Genomic DNA, 20,616 nt, shown 5'->3' on the forward strand with positions numbered 1-20,616 from the left:
TCCATTCCTTGTGAAGTTCACTCAAATTCTTGAATCGATTTTGCTTGACAATCCTCATAAGGCTGTGGTTCTCTCGGTTGGTTGTGCATCTTTTCTTCTACACTTTTTCCTTCCACTCAACTTTCTGTTAACATGCTTGGATACAGCACTCTGTGAACAGCCAGCTTCTTTGGCAATGAATGTTTGTGGCTTACCCTCCTTGTGAAGGGTGTCAATGATTGTCTTCTGGACAACTGTCAGATCAGCAGTCTTCACCATGATTGTGTAGCCTAGTGAACCAAACTGAGAGACCATTTTGAAGGCTCAGGAAACCTTTGCAGGTGTTTTGAGTTGATTAGCTGATTGGCATGTCACCATATTCTAATTTGTTGAGATAGTGAATTGGTGGGTTTTTGTTAAATGTGAGCCAAAATCATCACAATTAAAAGAACCAAAGACTTAAACTACTTCAGTCTGTGTGCATTGAATTTATTTAATACACGAGTTCCACAATTTGAGTTGAATTACTGAAATAAATGAACTTTTCCATGACATTCTAATTTATTGAGATGCACCTGTATATATACCGTATATACTTATTCCAAAAGATATTCTTGAAAAACAAGTTTAAGTTATTTTTTTCTTACCCCATGTTTCTTATTTAAGCATAAATCTAGCAAAAGTGTATAAGGTTTATACTTAAAACAATTAACTATTTTAAATGGCATAAAAACATGATATTTATAGATTACATTTTTGCTGGTAATAAATATAAAGATTAATATAATTTTTTTTTTTTGCAGTGTTTGCTTACATTACATATAATTCTTTACAACTGTCTATAGAACATTTTCAAGACCGTTTTTATTTTGATTTGATATAAATTTTGTTTAGTGTAAGCTTTTACAAACAGGCTGGTTTCTATAACAAATGTCAAACAAAATGATTGACAAACCAACATAATTTTTTACAGAAGGTCTTGAACATGGCAGAACAACAGAAACCGCAAAGAGCCGTTGGACACAGGTGAAATAGGGTGCACTTGATCCGACTTTCATGCCCTGGGCCTCTCAAGTACAGCCATCAGTCTACTTCCTGCACTCATAACTATGCTGGCATGGCTTGGGGAATGTGTGTCCACCCTCCGATTCAGTATGCAAACTTTCTAAAGTCTCCTTGAATTTGCCAAGAGCAGTTGGCATTCAGATGCAAATGTTCTGACAAGCCTCTTTCATGGAGAAGACCTTTATCTGCCAGCTAGTTTAAAGTGAGGTGGGGGATATGTGGATTCTCCAGTTGAATACTGTACATCAGGCCCTTTTGTGGTAGACTGTGGCCAAACAGACTTGCGTCGGATTTGGTCAACATCAGTATCCATCATTCCCTACTTGTTTGGAGTGGAACATATAGGCCATGGCACTTACAACAATTGATTTGTGAGTTTTAACGAGGCTGTGAGCAGTTGCAGAGGGGCATTTTCCTTGGGCAAATATTGAACATACAATTATCATAAGCAAATTGTGTTTTCTGCCTTGATCAGCAGTATGATAAACAGCCGAAAAGCTGCATGTCAGCACTGTGTGAACACAAAAGGCTTCTAAATCATACATCTAAACTAATTAGGTAGGTCAGTCAACACCTTAAGTCCCGTAATCGTCATTGACATGTAACCTTCTGAGACACATCACACGACTATGCTGACAAGAGCAAATGAGGGAGCAACTGAGCAAGTGAGAAACAATAAAGCATCGCTTTACACGTTACTGACTGAGAATGGCTAAAGTACCTAATATTACCTAACAGGTAAAAGTATCTAATAATCCCTAATAGGTAAAGTACCTAAAATAATATTCCAGGTTTAAGTTAAGCTCAACCAAAAAAATTATTGTTACTTTTCTTAAAATGTAAATAAATAAATAAATAAATAAAAATATCTGTAAAAAAGGTAAAAAAAAAAAAAAAAAAAGTAAAGCCATAAAATGTGAACAAAATGCAAGTTAACATGATTTTGGCATGAAAAGTGTTTACTCACGTTTCTGCTCCAAAAATTGGCCCAAATTTTGGTGGTAATCAGCATTATGCCACAAATGCTGTCATTCGTATTTTGAATCCAGAATATTCATTTAATAGATGTTTTGTATAATACAAGTTTTAAAAATGAATTACTTTAATCCAGCTTCCTCCAGCTAGTTGAACTTCTTTGAACTGATATCCGAGTGAGTTTATGAGCCTTTTCTGTTTCAGCTTCAAACAACACCAAAGAAAGGTCAGAATAACACTTTATGATCATAATCATCTGCTTGTTATCGTACTGATGGGCTAATAATGCACAGATGAAAAGCCATGTTTTAGTGCTTCCTCTGAAGACTAATGACACCGAAATGTGTGGCACTCCTGCCATCAGGAGCAGAGGAATCCAGTTCCTGTCCTCCATATCCGTCAGCAACCATATGGCATTCACTAGGCAAGTGTGGTGGTCCTTAGCCCTGTGGCCAATGGGGGATATTTGTGGGGTCACCCTTGTGTCTAAGGCCACTTTACCGCCCTCCGTCTGTCCTGTGACAGAAGGACAGTGGGGCCACATACAATAGGGTCCAAAAGTATGAGATTGAAGATGGAAACCTGGGATTCAAAATCTATTTTAGGCCTAAAAATATGGGGAATGTTAAAACAAAGAAACTTTGAAGCTCATAGAGCTTCAGTTAAAGCAAAATGGGGAGAAACTCACCAAAAAATCGAATTAATGGAAAATTTTCAAATGTAACTTTTTATACAAATTATTATGCAGTTAAAATAACTTATTATGAACATACTGGATTAAACTAGCAAATGCAAAAGAGAATTATGTTCACTAGTTGCCTCAGAATTTTTTGGCCCAGTTGTACAAACTATCGGCAGTGCTGTGATTGTGCCTCTGAGGGTTTCCTGTGGACCCTGTATATCTGGGTCTTAACAAGTATCTAAAAGAGAAAATAGTTTCTGGTAAATGTTTTAACAACCAAGAAGTGTTTTTCCACTGCTAACTGCCAGGAAACTCTTTTAAGATTACTCTTTCTGGGAGCACTGGCCCCACTCATCCTATTCTGACAAAAGAAAGAGATGGAGTGAGAAAGAAAGATGGAAATAAAACAAGATGGGTGAATGACCACTGGTTACTTGATTTACATATTCTAATGCAGACAGAGAAGTGGTACCTCAGATTCTTAAGAGAGCAGGACCATGCTGCTCATCAAAATATTCATCTAGCGTAGCGTTAGTTCTGGCAGGTCATGTTAGTCAAGCTCACATCAGCTGACTCTCAGCTGATCCCCATCAACCTATGGGAATACGACACCTATCTAAGTATTCATATATAAGGTCCCACAGTAGTATCAGCAGTTTTCGCATTGCTCAATGGCTAATTACCCTCCTCCATCCCCAACTCCTCCTCTGTCAGTCAGGATTCAGCCTTCTGATTCTCCTTTGAATCAGACTAATTCTAAAATGTGTACATAACATTATTGAACTTTAACAATATCTGCAATACATTTATGTTGGTTCTGTTCTGTTTACCCTGGGGGTGTTATCGCTGCTCTCCCTGCTCTCATCCATGCTAGGCTGCATGGATGCGCAGGGAGTTCTTGCCCAGAACGGAACCATACCGCCAGTCCAAACTGTATGCTAATTGTCAATCATCTTTGACGATAGTGGTCCTGACAGAATTCACATTAAAACCACAAATTTACGAGTACGAATTTATCCATGATAAAACCCGGAATAGCATATCCAAGGACATTACATTTATTTTTATGTTTTCATCGATGTAACATCTACTGTGTGTCTGTAGTGAAATATTTGTTTGTGTCCAACAATTAGTATCAGTTTTCCATACAATCTGCTTTCTGCCACGCTACAGGATGCTAGTTCACATCATTCATTTTCTTTTAATTACTTCCAATTTTTCTTGTCTCCTCTAAATGACTTGGGGAGAGGGGAAGGGTAATGGCCCTGACTTAATGATGATTACAGACAATATTGGTTTCTTATTTCAGTAAACTGGCTCAGTGGTGATTACAAAGAAACACATGAATCTTTACAGCAAATGTGTGAGTGACCCAACCAGAAATAACAAGCATCACTTCACCAAAAATCAACGTTATAGATTGTTAATGAAAATTACTGCAAAAACTAGCTGTCAAAAATATTTAATTAATTAAAATTGAAATTGTTTTAATAGAGAATGTAGTCCAACAAGAGGAAATGCATGCATATAAATTGCATAAAAATTTGTATGGCACTGATGATGGTGTGAATCAAAAAGGTTTTGTATTTGTACTGCACATTTTCACTTTATTGGTCTCTGAATAAAAGCATTTTGTAATAACATTTTTCTATGATTATGTGTGTGAACTTCTCTTGTTGGACTTGGTTATAATTTTAAGTAATTTTTAAGTATTTTTCATTTACAAACTTTTACTCAATCATGGATGTTTCACTGCTTTTTCATGGTCATCTAGAAGAGAATGAAAACCAAAACAAAACTTAATTTTGAAATCAGTTAATACACACAATACTTGCACAATACAAAGTAGTGGTGTTTTGTTCCTGTATTTTGAACAAATTGGTTGATCGAAAGATTCAATGACTCACTCATAAAGATGGTCAATTATTTAGTTCCTGAATGAATCACCACTTTGAATAAATCGATTAAATGAAAGAGTCACTTTTTACCATCTTTTGGTGTAACAATGTAATGAAAAGAAATTAAAATACTGAAATTAAATACTGAAATACTTTTTCTAAGAAATATGAACTGAAATATTTTTGGTCAATTAAAATGAACTAAAACTAAATTGGAAATGGAAATCAAAATAAATAATGAAATAAAACTAAAAACAAAAACTAGGTAAATTTTCAAACCATAATAACCCAAATTGCCTCCATTCACTAACACTATCTTCAATATCCCTCTCACAAAAGAGCACTTGCAGCTCACAGCAGAAAGCGTAATTATCACATCCAATGCCTCTGACCCCTGTGGATTTCTGCACATGAACATTAGCAGTAATTCACATTGGCTTCCCACTGTCAGTGTGGCCACTGTGGGGATTTTCTAATCTTCATTGGAGATTGTCCCTGGGGATGTGCGGCTGCTTGATATTTTCCTTTTCTGACTTTCCTCATCCTTATCCTCTTCTCCTTCTCCCTTCCTTTTCTTTGTGGTTAGATTAGCAGGCTTAGTGGTAGCCTCTCCAAAATCTATACATGTTACAGGCTTCATTGCCAAAAACACACAAAGGCTTTAAGAACAGCAGGGATAGATGGGAACTTGAAAAGAGGAATTAGACAAGGTCCGATACCCAGCACACTGACCCGAGTCTTCATATATAAGAACTCTCAGCTATTCAGATATTAATGGCTTTGATTGTCTATTTGGGAAAAGAAACAGTTAATTAGCCATGAAACAGTTATGAAATGTGGACCTTGACATGTTTTGGATACTGTAAGGCATTAATAAGCTATTTTTCAGTAAAAGAACAACACATCAAAACAATGTTGAGACGTGAACCTATATAAAAGCTAATAGCACAAAGTGAAATGAAATTAATTGAACAATCCTTAACTAAATTACTTTTTAAAAAATAAAATTTTATTTGCTCTGTGTTTAAATGTTTTTAAAATTCGGATTGTGTGATAACAAAGGCCCATATTGTTAATCATGCTCTATTTTGGGCACAACCAAGGCATAACCAATATCTCCACTGGCATGTTGTCCATTCCAGCAATTCTCACAGTTAAAACATTATACATCTCTCTTTCTTTTTTCAGTATTTCTCTATTTTCATATTGGAAATAGTTTATTTAATATGCCATTGCAGCTTCTGATTAAAAAAGTACTAAAGATGTATTCCTGGACAGTTCTTATCATTATCATTCGTTCCTGTCTTGCCGAATTCGGACCTAATGTGTAATTCATATCGAAAGCAGGTTCTCACACTCACATAACCATAAACACACACATTTAACAGAAATAAATCCACCCACTGTCAGACACAAGTGCCAAATTGATAAAACAGCTGGTGAAAATTGTTCAGTCTAATTTCCGTCACATTGGGATTTAATTGTGCATGAATATCTTTAATCATATCACCAACAGCCCATGACTTGCACACACAGATTTACTCAGTTGAACCTCCTGTCAATCATAGAATTCTACAAATGCCCTGTCTGCTTTGTATTGGTTTCTTAAGAATGTTGGTTAATTTGATAATGCTTTCAGCCACCAATAGGACTATTTTTTAGCTCCATATAACACATTTTACCATATTTAAATCCACCAATTTACCTTTAGAATCAGCAATAAATAAATAAACAAATAAATAGTCACTTTGATCAAAGAATAAAGGCCAGCTCTTTCATTAATTCCAGTCATTCCAACAGCTCTCTCTGTTCTCTGGCCACAGATCAGACATGAGAATTAACAGCTTGTGAGCAATATACATGTAAAAGCATGTCAAGGTGACAATAAAGTCAGGTTACCTGCTGCCACAGCTGTTTAAATGATCTTCCTGATGTCACCATGCCTTGGATCCTTAAACCCCCTGTAATGCCAATTCACAAGAATCAATGACATGGCATGCAGGCCAAAACATAGAAAACATAGTATTCCTGTTGCTCAAACAGTAGATCAGCAGAGCATGGCACTAGTAAATCAAGTTCATGGTTTGAATTTTCAGGGAATCTCACTGAAGGGATAAAATGTATACCTTGAATGCAATGTCAGTTACTTTAGATTAAAAAAAAACAAAAAACATCTGAAATCTCAAATGAAAATGGAACCAGGTTGGAAAAAATATGCAGTTTGCCAAGGTAGTATTACACAGTTCCCACATACTGTATATACATTTAGCTAATACAGTACCTAATCATTACATGGTGGTATCCGGTTACAATAGCCACTTTTCCCCTCCATTTGGTAACTGGCCATTAATGTGGTATCACTAAAGCCCATTTCGTTAATGACACTGTCATTGGGGCCAGTGTATGCGTCTTTTACCCTGCATGTGGCGAGACTGGACCCTCTCAAGTGCCCCTTTGATGATCGTAATCTGTAATCCATAAAAAAGACTATTACCATTCCCACAATTTCCACTGCTTTTCCCCTCCATTTACTTCCCTGCCGATTACGATGGTTGTTACATTCACAAATAGACCCGCGCAGGTGGTTACCACCACTAATTGAGAGGTTCACATAGAATCTGCTTGAGGGAGGAAAGGGCTACACAAAGCTAAAAGTACTTGATGAGAGACTGAGTCTGACCCAACCTCTATAAAACTGGCCGTAAATTGTGATAGTGAATGACTCTACAGACACACAGTCATGGCTGCGACATTAGGGTCAATGGACAGCAATACAGGTCTTACAGTCCATTCAGTTAATGACCCTGTACGCTCATGAGCTGATATGTTCTGCAGTCCTGTTTCCAACATGGATGATAGAGCAGGTTTAAAACAGAGCAAATAAAATAAACCAGATTTGAATTTTAAAATCAAAGAAAGGTAAGGGGAATTATTCACTTCTATCAACATCACACATTCCCTAAGCTTCTAGTCTGTTGCTAATCTCTATCTAAACCTATTAAAGTAATTAGCAAAGCAGCGGGAGAGTTGTCCATTTTGATAACTCTCAAAGGAAGAGGGTAATTATCAGGGTTTGAGCGATTTTGCCAGAGGAGAGAGAGACAGTTAGACTGTTCCTCTGATGACAGCCAAAAAGTGCGGTGAGGCAAAGCGCGTATGATTTCCCACTGACCTGCCAGGCTATAGCCACTCATACAAACAGGAGGTTTTTTAGTCATCCCCATACACACTGGGATGCATGTGGTGTACCTTTGTGTGTGGGATGTCTGTTGGCACAATCTACGTAGTTTCATTGGGGTGCCTTTTTTAAAAAGCAGGCACATCGCCCAATGTTGACAAAGCTGGGTATCTCCTGCTGTCTGCTTGTTTCGTGTGCACAGAGTGGAAAGAATCAATTATCCCAGCACACAGCTCACTGTTTTAATATCTGACTCCTAATTAGATTGCAGGGGGATCTCCTTAGTGTGCATAGATCAGGGTTTTTAAAGGGGTCATATGATGCGATTTCAATTTTTCCTTTCTCTTTGGAGTGTTACAAGCTCTTGGTGCATAAAGAAGATCTGTAAAGTTGCAAAGACTAAAGTCTCAATCCATTTTAATAGTATTGCTCTACGTGCCAACAAGGACGAGAAAGCAAGAACTTTACACATAGATGCTGACAGCCATGACCATTCCAAATAAATGTAGAAATAACAGAGTCCAAAGATTTAAAAAAGGAAAGGGGAATAAATAAAGGTAAACATTGAAAAAGATAAAGAAATTTAGGGAGCACCACCATCTTAACGGAATTAATGCGCCCAATGAGAGAGATCTTTAAAGGGGACCATTTAGAAAGATCTTTCTTAATCCTTTCAAGTAGTAAGCCAAAATTATGTTTAAAAAGATGCTTATGATGGCGAGTGATACAGACCCCAAGATAAGAGAACTTATTTTCGACTAGTTTCAATGGTATGTTAGAGTACTGTAACTGCGCATCTACCTTGTTAATAGGAAAAAATTCACTCTTGTGCAGATTAAGCATGTAACCAGAAAACAGACCAAAATTCTTAAGCAAAGATAGAGCTGCAGGTAGAGAGGTATGTGGATTAGACATAAAAAGCAGTAGATCGTCTGCATATAGAGTTACCTTGTGCTCGGCCTCCCCGCGGGTAATTCCAGTAATCTGCCGACTCTCGCGTAGAGCGATCGCTAAAGGCTCGATAGCTAGAGCAAACAATAATGGGCTTAGCGGACAGCCCTGTCGAGTTCCGCGGTACAAGTTAAACGGCCTAGAGTGCAGACTATTGGACAGGACTACTGCTGAGGGAGAATTATAAAGTAATTTAATCCAAGAGAGAAAGACTGGGCCAAATCCAAATTTTTCCAAAGCCAAAAAAAGGTACTCCCACTCCACCCTGTCAAACGCCTTCTCGGCATCCAAAGAAACGACACATTCTGGAATGGCCTGATGCTGAGAATATACCACATTAAGTAAACGGCGGATATTAAAAAATGATTGACGATTCTTTATAAACCCTGTTTAATGTTCTTTTTAGCAGCATCATATGACCCCTTTAATATATACACTTCCATTCAAAAGTTTGGGTCAAGATTTTTTAAAGCAATTAACACTTTTATTCAGTGAGGATGAAATTAAATTGATCAAAAGTGACAGTAAAGACATGTACAAGGTTACAAACGATTTCTATTTTGTATGAATAAATGCTGTTCCTTTGAACTTAATCAAAGAATCCTGGACAAAACTTTTCCACAAAAATAATAAGCAGCACAACATATTTCAACATATTTTTTCTAAAACACCAAATCAGCACATTAGAATAATTTCTGTAGGATCAGTTGACACTGATGACGAGTTATGGCTGCTGAAATCTTTAAAATATATTACATTTTTTTACGATCGCTATGACAGTTTTTTCAATACTTTTAACAATTTTCCTACACTTTTAACACAGTTAGCACAACATCCATCTGTGTAGGCTATACAATTAACACATTTCTTGTTGCTTTGACACAAAATGCATTCAGTTAACACAAATTTAATTTAAAATGCTTGAACTTCTCTTACACACAAGCTCAACCAAGACCAAAACAATGGATTTTTTTACTGCCAAATGTACAAATGCTTTCACACTGTATGTCAGAACAATTAACATCATGTTCTAAACCTAACTTATAGGCTAAAGTCAAAGTGAACAGCTTTTCATATTGTGAATTGAAACACAAATATATCCCCGTATTTTATTTAATTGTTTATGATGAAAAGCTGATTGAAGTTATGCAAATATATAAATAAAATAAAATAAGTAAAATAAAATAAAACAGCTAGGAAACACACTCAGGTGTTGAGGTTCTTTCAATTGCATGACCATATGGTATACAGTAAAAGACCACTACTTCGGGCTGATCTTGTGTGTAAAAGTGCACTTCTGCATAAATGTGAGATTGACCACTGACCGCCTTCTCCTGTTTTTAGAAGACCTGCATGAAAGACTGGTGCCAGAGGTAGAAAGGGGACAGGTGGGAGACCACTTGCCAATATATGTGATCACATGGGACAATGTGGCATTCCACCATTCCTGTGCAGTTACAGCCTCGTTTGACGCACATCCGAGGATGATGTCCCTTTTCTTTGCCCCTTACTCCCCTTTCCTCAACCCCATTGAGGAGTTTTTCTCAGCCTGGAGATGGAAGGTTTTTGACCATCGTCCACAGGCCCAAATGTCCTTATATATATATATATATATATACACACACATACAGTAATAGATGGCAGCTGTATTACATATTTTTGTTATCTTGCAGTAATGTCTTATAAATAAAGCATTTTTTTTCATAAACCGTACATTTTATAAAGGCACCTGAGATGGGTCATTTACTTTTTTGTACTGAATTTCTGCAGCAAAAGAAACAAAATGCATGCATTTACTAAACACAACAAAACTAAAATGTAGAGAGGTTTCAAAAGAATCTGCAGTGCAAAACACAGTCTATGATCAATACAATATACTGTCTATTGTATAAGGGCAGGCCTGAGGCATATAAAATAATACATTTTCTGTAATTCCGTCTGATGTTAGTGTTTTTATGACATTGTGTTTTGATGGACTAAATGTTCCTGTTGAAAGAGAACGCGTGTTAGTGTTTTGGAATAATTATTTGATTTTGAGACATGTTTGCAGTGTTTTGGTAGTCATGGTGTATTGTGTTAATGCATTATTGTATTTTGAAAATTTGTGTTGGAGTTTTGTTTTCAATGTGTGATTTTGAGCATGAAATTAACTGTTTTGACAATTGTGTGTTGTAGGTGTGTTGGTGCGTTAAGAGTTTAGGAAAGTTGTTAAAAGTATTGAAAAAATTGTCATAGCAATCGTAAAAAACTGTAAAATAGCAATTCAAAACAACACCATTTTTCATAACATTTTTTCTTATTAAAGTACCTTTTATTCTGAATGTTTCTGAAAATTGCTTATTTTTTTTCTGTTTTATTAAACAGTGGTTTACTGAACAGATTGTTGCTCTATCTTTAAATAAACTGAATTATAATACATTTTCTCAAGGATTAAAAATCTACCTCAGCTAATACTGTAACTACAGGAAGCCTGATTACTTTCACATAACTATAATAATTAAAGTTACAATTAATAGAAACAACTAATACAACAATTAATACAAATAACATGCAGTAATTAATAATTAATTATTATTAATAATAATAATAATAATAATTTATGCATTTAGCAGACACTTTTATCCAAAGCGACTTACAGTGCATTCAGACTACATTTTTTGGTTACACTTTATTTCGATAGTCCACTTTAGACATTCTATTAACTATAAGTAACGTTGTAACTACATGTCAACTACATGTCAACTAATTCTCATTAATTTGCAACTACATGTCTACTAACTCTCAGAGTAGACTGTTAGGGTAGGTTTAGGGTTAATAGAATAAGTTGACAAAGAAAGTGTTAGAAGATATTAAGCAGACAGTCTACTAATACTCTACTAACTGCTAGTTGACATGTAGTTGCAAAGTTACTTACTGTTAATAGAATGTCTAAAGTGGACTATCGAAATAAAGTGTTACCAATTTGTTTTACCAGTATGTGTAATAAGTAATAAAACAATACTATATTTGTTCTGTACACAGGTGTAGTAAAGCAAAGGCCAACATGTACTGTTACACCCCACTAACTAAATGATTAAAATATGGTGGCATAACAATTTCTGCAAAAATTTCATTATAATGTTTATCAGGTTTCTTAAGGCACACATCCATTGTTTTGGTAGTCATGGTGTATTGTGTTAATGCATTATTGTATTTTGAAAATTTGTGTTGGAGTTTTGTTTTCAATGTGTGATTTTGAGCATGAAATTAACTGTTTTGACAATTGTGTGTTGTAGGTGTGTTGGTGCGTTAAGAGTTTAGGAAAGTTGTTAAAAGTATTGAAAAAATTGTCATAGCAATAGTAAAAAACACCTTTTGTGTCCCATGGCAAAGAAAGTAAATATTACATATTTATTATATATATATTAAATATTATTAAGTAACGGTTAAACGACTGCAAAAATATAATTCATTTTAAGGTTTTAAAGTGTAGTCTCGTTTAACATTACGTATTCTTCTAAACGAGTTGGCATCACAGAACAGAAGGAAAATGTTATGAGTAAACTTCATTTAATAATTGAAAACATAATGCCATTGATATGACAACTGAATACAATAAATAAAATTATAAAGCCGCGATTGCAATATTCATTTGTAAGTCTGTAAAGTTGTTCATACGTAAATAATTTACGTTTTAGTTTTAGTCAATATGTCAGTATTGTTCGTTTGAATGCCGTAAATATGTCAGTATTGTGCGTTTCAGTGTCTGCAAATGTAAGTAAATATAAGTTTTGTAGAACCACATTTTACGTAAAATACATATGAATTCTCATGATATCACATTGGATTTTTGTGAGTGATTTTTAAAATCGACTCCATTAAGAATAAATACAATCCCATGAGCCACAAGAAATCCCCTTTAAAACTTTAAGTCAGCCAGTACTTTCACCCATTATGTAAAAAGCAAGGTTTTATGGGGAGAGACTTAGGATTTTACGCAATGTGCAAGGATGAGAATCTTCAAGGGCTTGTGGGACATTTTAAAAAATCATATATATTTCATATATATAGCCTACTTCCACTATGTCTTAATGAAGAGCTTTCACCTTTCTTCCAGGTGGCAGTGACTGTTTTATCTTGCTGCTCTAAAGTCAAATTAAAAAAAGAGCCTGAAAGGGGACGAAAGGTGACGTATACACACTTTATTTTGAAGTATACGATCATGCCTCAAACAGAATAACTGAATATATATCTGCTTCCTGTAATATCACCAAGCAAAAGTCCTTTTAGTACACAAACTAATCCAAGCCTGAAATCCAAATCTGCTGATGGACAGCTCTTACAATTCATTAACATTGTGCTAAACCTCTAGGGTGTGATCTGTCAATGCTCTACCTCAAGTTCAACACAGATGCTGATTTAATTATGTATACAGAACTGAAAACACATTAGTCTTTGGTTTGGACTTAATTATGTCCAGAGGCCAGGTCTCTCATGAAAGCTGCTTTACATCACACACTCTTGAAGTCATGAGATCACAGGATCCTGAGCTACTGATCTTCCCTGTCTTCCACTGGCTAGGTGGCCATTAGTGACTCTGGCAGCTATTTAATATAAATGAGGACTCAAAATGACATGATGGGCAGAGATGCTCCTGAAAGTGGGTTCTTATGAGGACTGTGTATCAGTGCACAGCTAACTGTGTAATGGGCTGTTTGTTCAACTCACTGCAGGATACATGGCAAGATAACAAACTAATAGGCCCCGTTCTATTTCTGTTTTGGGGCTGTGCAGAAATCAGGCAACAATCCAGTCCCAAATCAGGCTTAACTGCGCTGCCACCCACAACCAATTATAGTGAAAGTAACTCTATGCAGACAAGCATACAGGAGGATGTAAGTCTAAATATTAAGCACTTTCTCACACAAGCACATATAGGACACTATTTGCTGAGTTAAACTAGAATGTTTTCTGCTATATTTCAGAGTAGTTAGATTAACAACTGATCGCAATGCAATTAATAACATAAGCTATATGTCAAATTTACGTTCCCAAACCATTGGGCCAATGATTGAACTTTGATAAACTTCAGTGTTTTAACATCTGTGTCTGGGACAGACTAAGACTATTACATTGATTTAAAAAAAGAACACCCATAGCCATGTCAGGTGTTATCTAAGTCATCCAATATGGCTCATTACAAGTAAACACTTCCCTCAGATATGAATCTGTCTTTTCACAGATGCCATTTACCATGATTCATACTTAACAGCTGACACTCGAAGTCATCACTCCACCTTCACACATCTGCTATGATGACATCATGATAAATCCAATCCTCCAACATAACAGCTGAGCAGAACTATTAAATAACAATAACATCAATAGAAAAACTATAATGATTTAGAATAAATGTTTGTTTTGCTTTTTATATATTTTTATATTTAAATTATCAAAATATTTATATATAATACTTTAAGATAACCCATGCCTTCAAAAATATTGTGTATATTTGCTTAGCAGTGAAACACTAATATTATTATCAGATAAAAAATCTGGAGAAAGGACAAAAACAAGTTTAATATATTAATGTCAGAAATGTGCACTGCACATCACCAACTCATTGGTTCTAATTTATGAGAGATATGTAGCCTATATGCATTGGGAGCTTTATCGGTGCTTTCAGATCAGTTTTGGTGCAGACTGGCCCTCAGGCCATGTTTGTTTGATTCTGCCTGGTACAGATCTCTCTCAGTTGATTCCAGAAGCCTTTCATTTACCCAGTTAAAATCTTGATGTGTGCCCACGAAGAATCTCCCTTGAGTTAGTGTAGAACCCTCTGATTTTTGGGGATTCCTGCATAGCTATTTTGTATCTTTCTAATCATCACACTGAAAATTTGCCAGGATCTTAATAGATTTAACAGTAATTATTGACTCTGATGTCTGATTATAATTTGCAGTCTACATCAGCAATATTGTATGTTATAGAACAGAAATAAAATAATCATTCATAAACAGTACTGGGGGTGATATTATTTGGGGGTGGAACTATTCAGAATGAAGTCACAGTAAAATTAATGTTTTAATTTAATGTAATTAATTTATTATTTATTTAAATTGTAATAAATGGTTGTATTACAATTAAATTGTAATTAAATTGAATAAAATTAAATTTCGTATTACAATATTGTAAGATAACTGTGAAAGTAAAGCAAGTAAAAATACGTTCACACTATAAACTCACAGTGCACACTAACTGTCTAATGTAAAATGCCCTTTAGTCCACTTGAATTTTTGTTTGAGAAAAACAAACATTGAATTTTATCCCCAAGCGTTCATCTATGTGATTTGATTCTACTAGAGAAGAAGAAGACGAAAAAAAACTACTGGAAAGATAAACCTGCCATCTAAACTAATTGTCCACATTCAAACATTCAAGTTAGGCCAGAAAAAGTCCGGTGCATGTAAGAGTAGTCAGCTAATCTGCTTTCTTTAGTGAGTTGGGAAAATCCAATTTCAGAAATGTATAATTCCATAAAAGTTAATAAGCAGCCACAAAGCCTGCTGAGCTCCTGAGGGAGTGAGAGATAGATACGGCGTGCGAGAGAAAGCCAGAGAGAGTAATGGGTAGATGTGAGCTGAAGTCTGAGCGAGAACCTTTAAAACTCAGTTGGGAGAACCCTGAGGGAGAGTGATTGAGGAGAACGTCAAGAATAAGGAAAAGAAATGCTATTTTAAAAATGAGCAAAAAGACACATCTTTACATGCAGAGTATATGAACAATGTTTTAAAAACAGTATTCAATGAATATCCATAGCATCACTCAGAAAACTCTCAATGTTCTGACTCTCTGTAAGCCCATAAGTACTTCAGATCACTTTAAGGTCACTGTAATCTCCTTTCTTGTGCAGTTCACCATTAGTCCCAATGACTGTCACAAATGTCTCCCAGGGTACGTAATCAAACCTCTGCATCTCATCCCAAATGCTGCAGCCACCCTATTGAACCTTCCCAAGTACTTTCACATCACACCACTGCTATTTTCCCTCCTCTGCTTCCCTATTCCAGCTAAAATCAATTCAAAACACCTAAAGATCGTCAATGGTCAAGCATGTTCCTACATCCAGTCCATATTGACACAAGGACCTCATAAAAGAAAGGTTTCTTGTATCTTTATTAGCATACATTGTAAAAAAAAAAAGATTTTTCAAAGTTATATATATATATAAAAAGATTATTGGTTTTACAATAAAATACTTTTTCAGTTTTTCTACTTCAAAATGTCATGTTTAATTCAATGTGTTACATGACATTTCTTTCTAATTGTGAAATTTACTAGCAATTTCTGAGTGAGAACTGTTTCGAAGTAAATCCTATATCATTTTTGTGTAGGTGTACTAGCTTGTTGATCACAATGGTCTTATTTGTGATGATACTTGACTTTAGGAGCATTTCTGGATAATAACATCTGCTAAAAGTCTTAAAAGGATAGTTTGTTTGTCCATAAATTGAAAGTCTTTGGGGTCCAATGTTGTTTTGAATCCAAGTGACTTCCATTGCATGGACAAAAACAACTGGAAAATACTTCACAACATCTTTTGTTATCTGAAGAAAATTAAAGTCATACAGGTTTGAATCGATTTCTCATTTTGGGGTAAACTCTCTCTTTCAATGTAAATTTAAGGGTGCCCGAACTCTAAACTCCTACATTCATATCCAATATACTCATTTCATCTGAGCACCAATGAGCCAGTTACTGTTGATGTGACAGATGTTTATGTTATATGAGACGAGAAATAGATTCTAGTACTGAATGTTCTTGGCTGATGGGAGAGAGGTGTGGTCTACAGTGGGAAGAGTCTGAGTGATGAGTAATGAGACAGGTATTCCTGTAGCAATGCCATATTATCATTGAAAACATTCACGAGTTATCTGATTAGTGAGGTAAACACACATTTTATCTTGACTGAAAAAAAAACATTTTTTTTGATTACAAATTCTGATTCTGATCTAAGATTGATGCTCTCCATATCCTTGGCTGGATGTAATTACAGATCTCGGTTGGACACCTGCCGTATCTTGGCACAGCTCTGTATTAATGCATTCACATCACTCTCTGCCTCAGAGGGCACCGCCAGAAGTGCTGTACTCCAAATCACTCATCAAAGACTTCCAGTCAGCATTAACATTTAAGACGGTGGGCACCAGGCTCAAATTATACTTTAGATTCATATCAGGCTTTGTTTTGCTCTCAGCAGCTCATGAAAATTAGATTTTGTGTCTCACATAGACATGCTCTGGGCTGGTTCGGATTTGTCTAGTGTCCAGACTCTTTGACAAAAAAAATCACTCGGATGTTTTGGGGTGCGATGGATGGTTTTCATGAGAGATGTTGAGAGAAATGAGGAGGACAAATTATTTATTTTTTTTACACATCCCATCAAATCTTGCTCAATTTTTGGGATAATATACAAGTAGATAAATAATATGTGCACAGCGCTGTTCACTGCTTACCATAATTTTACTGAGCTCATTTGACCACAACATCTGACTCAGTTCTCAAACTCAGTTTGCGGTTACGTATTAATTCTTGTACTTACACTAAAGGTTAAAAGTGCCAATAAAACTCGACTTCTCAGCAATTTAACCTTGAGAAAAGTCAATGATTTCTACTGATTTGTATCAGTTTTCAAATCTATTCCAGTCTGTCAATTACAAGCTTAAACCTTTCTAACACACTCATGACAGCTGATGGCGAAATCATATGATACTGTGTGACTTGGATCAAATGAAAACATAACTTTAATATGTTTTTCCAGGTACAATCATGGTTAGATTAGGGATTTGGCTAGCGTGGGCCTTCATGGTTAGGTTTAAGTTTAAAATGGACAAAAATTGTGAAATAGTGGAAGCTGGGATGTACAGTTATGATGACTTCTCATGAACAATGGTGACACCAACATGAGGAGTTTGAGAAGACTGGGAGAAACAAACCCATCTATTTTTGCATTCCTTTCAAAAATTGGATCAAATCATCACAACATATGAGAACCCTATTGAGGCTGGGACGGACATATGCAAATGAACCCTAAATAGCTCCCACTAAGGAATTGGAAAATTGAGATCAAATTCCCTTTTTGTGCTGTCAGACAGAGGTCCCCAATGAGCAGTTTCACTCAGCTCTAAAGTTACTGCTGATCTACTTTTAAGAAATCTTTGAAAAAAAGAAAGAATATGCTTTGGATGCATTGTGTAAGGGGTCCAAAATGATTCTAAATCATTATAATGTAAACTGAATAAGATTTTTTTTTCTTAATACTGCACGATTTCTAGGACACTAATCAAAGAAGCAAATATGTGACACTGACCATGTGAACTCATTTTTACAGGTCTGATGCACTAAACGTCAAAGGACCTGGTCCACAGTTCTGGTTCAGACAGCAGAAGAGGAAAAGGAGGCCAGTTGTTATGGGGCTGAGCAGAGACAGAGTGCACATTAAATAATGAATGACTAAGGCACAGATCTCTCAGCCCCCATCACCTTTATCATTACCTCATAGCCTCACACAGCAAACACAAGCCCACGCTCATTGATGCATATTTTACCCAGCGAATCCCTAGCACTCCAAACATCACTTGTTTCCAGAGACCTGCTTGACCCAGAGAGCAGCTCTTCACCATCAAAAATGCAATGTGAGTCATGTAGCATTTTAAAGGGGGTGACGACAGTCTCTTATTAAAGTCCTTAAAAGGGCCAAAATCACACACAAACCCGACTCAAACGTCGTAAGCACCAGTTCAGTGAGACTGCGAGTATGAGGGACAAACGTTTGAGATATGAAAACCTAAAAACTATAGAGACACCAACATGAAGAGTGTGAGAAGATTAGAGGAAACAACCCTAAAAAGGTTTAATAAATGGAAAGAAATCCAAGAATCACAACAGGCAACTATCTGAATCCCTCAATGGCAATGATTTTAAGACATAAATTTAGGCATTTTATTAGCATTCAAGAAAAATGAATACAAAATATCAGTTAAGTAATTTCAGATATACAGTGAATTGCAGATTTTTTGCTTAAAAAAATTATAATCTGCTTTAACAATGGCGGAATATACCTGTACATTCATTACTGTTGTCAGTCTGACAGAGGAGGTGGTACAAAGCAATACTTAGGGACAAAGGCACATACCTCACTGATGCCCACCTCTGAATCCTTCCTGAAGAAAAGCGCAACTACAGGAGGCGTTAAAGCCAGGGATATGATGATCCGTCACCTGTTCGGTCTTTGCCAGACCACCTCTGACTTGACTCCCCCTCTGCCAGCCGTACAAGTGGGCTCTCTCATAGCCGGTCCCCTGATATAGACACATGGAGAGGTGAAAGGAAGGAGGCGTGGTTCCATAGCAGATAAATAAAAAGAGGGTGGGAGGGAAAGATGTCCCTCAAACTACAATTCAATATCGTCCACTCCCCTCTCTTGTTGTCTTTCTTTCCCTCTCTCACACAGTTCCTCTTCCCCTCATGCATATTAACACGTTCCTGTTTCCCCTTATTCTCCCACACACATGGGGGAAACTCTATCACTCTCTCTATTTCTCTTTTGCTCTCCTCAAACTCCTTTTTTTCCACTCTTTCTGGGCTCTCTGAGCTGGTATTCATCTGGCAGCAGTGTGACTGAATCAGGGCAGCTCTGGCCATCTGTTGGAGCCTCAGAGTTTCACCTATTCACATGGGTTCTAAAGCTGAGGGTCTGGCACCGACGAGAGAAAAGAAGGGGTGGGGATAAGGGATCAGTCTTAGAGCAGGAGGGCAGGGGACTGGATGGGTACAGAGACAGTATTTATTGGGCTGGCAACTATCAGAAGCACTGGAGAGCAGAGAGCTGTTAACAGGGGCACGAACAAACTGCAAAGTTGAGTGCTCCATGAAACAACTTTCCAAAAAAAGAAAGAAAGTGGCACACAATTAGATGCATACAGATGAACTTAGAGGGATAAATAAATAAATAAATAAATAAAATTATTTAAATGTATTTAAATATGTAAGTGATACAAAAATGTAAATGTATTTAAATAAATATTTAAATTAAATTTAAATTAAACTTTTCATCCAAAGTGAATTTTTTTCATACAGAAGTCAACAATTTGCAGTATTGCTGAGATAAAAATCAAGTAAAATAGAGTACATGCTGAAGTTAAAAAAGAAGAAAAGTTGAGTTAAAAGTTCATTTATAGAAAGTGTTTTGGGTAAGTGCATACAGAAGAGGTGTGGCTTCAGTGGAAGGGTTGTGGCAATAATTAAGTAAGAATTAAATTATATTGCAAACATTTTGTTACCATTATATTCAATATATATATATATATATATATATACACATATATATATATATTCAATATATTATATTCACTAACAGTACTATTATGTGGCTTATTGAGGACATATGTTCTGTTATTTTTCTAATCTTACAAATTTTCACATTTTGAAAAATTTAAACGATTGAAAAAATCTCGTGAAATTGCAATGAAGGGGCCATAATCTGTGAGACTTTTGACTTACCAGTAAGTAACCACTTAGCAGCAGTGTGCAAGAGTGCCTGTCCGCTTTTTCAATGGCTTTTCTTTTTCCCATAGGGATTTTTTTTTAAGTCTTTGTTTAAGAGTTACAAACATTGATTTGAAGCAAATAAGTATTTGAAAATGAGATAAAAGACAAAGGTACCGTCAGTGTACTTATAGGGATAGTTCACCCAAAAATAAAAATTTTGACTCTGGGTGAGTAAATAATGACAGAATTTTCATTTTGGGTCGACTGTCCTTTTAACAGCTTTAATGAGGGAAATAACTGCAATCCCATGAAGAATTGCTCATGGTGTAATTAATTTAAAAACAATATATAAACATATA

The 20,616-nt window shown here is 35.9% G+C and overlaps 1 protein-coding gene across 1 annotated transcript in view; it reads right to left on the reverse strand.

Annotated features, from left to right (window-relative positions):
• LOC107685697 (extracellular sulfatase Sulf-2-like) overlaps positions 1 to 19,055 on the reverse strand; it is a 37,270-nt gene extending 18,215 nt beyond the window's left edge. Inside the window, exons 1-2 of the mRNA XM_016482381.1 lie at positions 18,903 to 19,055; positions 6,499 to 6,560 (exon numbers count right to left, since the gene is read on the reverse strand). The gene's annotated coding sequence lies outside the window, so the exon portion shown is untranslated. The remainder of the gene's footprint in view (positions 1 to 6,498; positions 6,561 to 18,902) is intronic.
• Positions 19,056 to 20,616: the final 1,561 nt, after the last annotated feature.

The sequence above is a fragment of the Sinocyclocheilus anshuiensis genome, unplaced genomic scaffold, assembly GCF_001515605.1.
Source record: "Sinocyclocheilus anshuiensis isolate Anshui unplaced genomic scaffold, SAMN03320099.WGS_v1.1 scaffold257, whole genome shotgun sequence".
NCBI classification, from domain to species: Eukaryota; Metazoa; Chordata; class Actinopteri; order Cypriniformes; family Cyprinidae; genus Sinocyclocheilus; species Sinocyclocheilus anshuiensis.